Below are 2,887 nucleotides of genomic sequence, written 5' to 3'. Positions count from 1 at the left end.
AAATGGAAATGGAGATGAACGAGAGCGCAGAAAAATTCCCGTTTGTTTTGTTTAATTTTATTTTACCCAGACAGTGAACGTCGCTAAAGTTGCAGCGCTCGGTTGTGATTTGGACAACACCACTTTATTTAAATTGCTTTTAGTCACTGGATCCTGAAGAAACGCTCTCTCATCTGGTATGCACAGCAAAATGACAATAAACCTGATTTAATTTGATTTCTTAGCAATAAACTGTTAATTTGATGTGTTTGTACGACGCTGTTGCAGCACAAATCGCAGCTAGCAGCGACGTAGTTAACAGCTCCAGTAGTGTCCGAAATGTGACTTTGCCGAGGTGCTCCCTATATATTGTGTGAGGGTTGTGGGATATGTTTGTGTTTTGTGGTTTTTTCTCTGCCTTCCTGTGTTTGTGTCTTGGTGGTTGTGTGTTTTCTCGGCAGGCTGGGCGGAGTCGAAGGGGAGAGGACTTTCTCGCGCTGGCAGGTGCTACTCATCAGCTCATCAGCGGAGCACCTGAAATACCAGCGTCTCACAGATCTCCAGCGCCAGATGATTCATCCTAGTGGTACAGCCAGGCCGCCTAGTTGCTATCCTCAGCGAAGCATTGTATCTAGGTGTAAGTATTTTCTAGTCTCGAGTAATTCGTGTGTTTTTGTTTTGCCTCCAGCGTTCCCTCTTCGACTCCAGCCTCCAGCGTCTCACGAGCCACACCAGCCATAACCCTCTCCGGCTTCACCACAGAGCCCAGTTCTTTTCCTACGAGCACCAACACTGGGAAAACCTTCACCGGGAAGAAGCACCTCTAGCACCGTCACCGGATTCCTCCACGCCTTCCTCCCCAGCACTACCTCGGTGGCACTTCCCCCTCCTCGGATCCCGGCACGGACAAACCTCCACCTGCACCCCTCTCGACTGACACTCCTGCGGCTGGTTCCTGTCCCTGGTGACCCCCACTCCCTCACCCTGATTAATAAAACCCTTTTTCCTTATAACCTGTTTCTCCCGCCTCCCCTTTTAGTTCGGGTCCGCCCGCACAGCCACTGTACACGGGCCGTCACATATTGATCACTATATAGGGAGTGAGTGGGTGATTTCGGACACGGTCCATGTTGTCAGGATTCAGCAGCCGAATGAGGTTTAGACACCACACCTGTGTCAAATCTATGAAAAATCAAAGCAGAAATAAAAAAGTAATATTGCAGAATGGCTGGTAAACCTCGAACAAAAGCTCGCCTAGAAATATGGAACTATGTGTGTCCTTTAGAGGAAAACACAGGCCTTACAAATCATAGCCACTGGCAAATATTTAGCTGACATATTGTAGATTCACATTGCCAGACCACATCTATCTCCACACAGCGTTCGTTCTGTTCCAGCATCGGACACACACTCTCTCACACACACACACACACCTCTGGCCATCTGTCTTGACCAATGATTGACAGCTAAACTAATTACAAGAATTTCCCAGCCAATACAAGATTAATTAGGAGTGGGAAGCTTCTTGTTGTAACATAGACAATTAGCCAGTGATTCCTCTTCACCTGTCATCATGCCCATATAAATCCATTTGACTTCAGCCAACTCAGTCCTGCCCTCGCGCACTCTGCTAATGATGGCCTCTGAGGGCGGGGGGGTAGGGGAGTAGCCCTTATCCCCTGGGAACACACAACTTGACTCAACTCTCCGAGGGCTTTTTTTTTTGCTCAATGAGCGCCGCGAGTCTGAGGTTTATCTCACGCAGCCACCTGGGCTCGACGAAAAGGTAAAGTGTAATTGACAGAAAAGGGAGAGACAAAGCAAAGGCTGGTAGCAAATGAGGAAGGGATTAATCACCCCAGATAACCCCGGCGCAACGCTTCAGTAATTCCAAAATGGTTCTGGTTTGTAAATGTGTGCGCAGGCGTATTTTTTTCGAGAGGTGCTGATATGAATTTTAGTAGGTGTCATGGTGTTGCTACATGGATATTTGGTACTAATGATTCCCTTACTCATTCCCTTACCTTTGACAGTTCCAAAAATTACACGTGTGGGCGGCTACTCAGTGTTTTCTGATAGTTTGTGTCTGGTGGAAGCAGCATAAACTATTTGATGAAGGTAAGGGGAGAAATTGCCTTCATCTTAAGCAAGTAAACAAACAAACAAAAAAACAAAAAACTTGTTTTTCTTCGCACAGTTTGCAGTCACAGTCATCCTTGGTGAAGTCTGACTGGTTAAATAAAGTCTTCCTGCCACAGAACATCTTCAAATCCAATGAAAGAAATTGGCTGAAAAGGTTTCCGAAATTACAAAATGTAAAATTTGTTTTGAATGGATCTCTCTGCTGCCTCGCTAGTCATCAGAACTACTGCAGTACGGCTCTTTATTCAATAAATCAACTCAAAGTCGATTGACTTTGACATCTATGAAAGGGCATGAAAAGTAAAAAAATAAAATAAATCTGCCAAACTTGTTTAATCACTTCTTTCAACCCCACCGAGTTAAATAAAGGTGCTACATTGAACAAAAAAAAAAGGTTCTTTGCCTTGATGCCACAGAGAAGACTCATTTTTAGTTCAATAAAGAACCTTTCAGAAGAGGTTCCTTAAAGATTCAGAACTCTATAAGGAACCCACTAAGGTGCCTTAAAGAAAAAAAAAAAAGGTTCCTTTAGTCACCATAATGATGATCCAAATCACTTTCGAAAAACAGGTTCTTCAAGATATGTTGTGTTTGTACCCACCAGGTTCTACTTTGGTAGCAAATGATGACTAAGCAAATGCAAAATGTAAAGGCAAATGTTAGAATTGGCAGCATTATTGGGTTCCAGTATAATACGTTTAATGTTTGGAGTTATGGACAGTGGGCCAGACAGAACAACATATTACAAGATGCTAATGTGAGATTT

The 2,887-nt window shown here is 44.1% G+C and overlaps 1 long non-coding RNA gene across 1 annotated transcript; it reads left to right on the top strand.

Annotated features, from left to right (window-relative positions):
* The first annotated feature begins 385 nt into the window (after nucleotides 1-385).
* On the top strand, nucleotides 386-992 carry LOC103368647 (uncharacterized). The gene is made up of 2 exons (XR_520794.1): nucleotides 386-565; nucleotides 668-992. It is a non-coding gene; the product is annotated as an uncharacterized LOC103368647 (long non-coding RNA).
* Nucleotides 993-2,887: the final 1,895 nt, after the last annotated feature.

Source organism: Stegastes partitus, unplaced genomic scaffold (assembly GCF_000690725.1).
Source record: "Stegastes partitus isolate 25-593 unplaced genomic scaffold, Stegastes_partitus-1.0.2 Scaffold1183, whole genome shotgun sequence".
NCBI lineage: Eukaryota > Metazoa > Chordata > Actinopteri > Pomacentridae > Stegastes > Stegastes partitus.
This window is presented reverse-complemented; position numbering and strand designations above follow the sequence as displayed.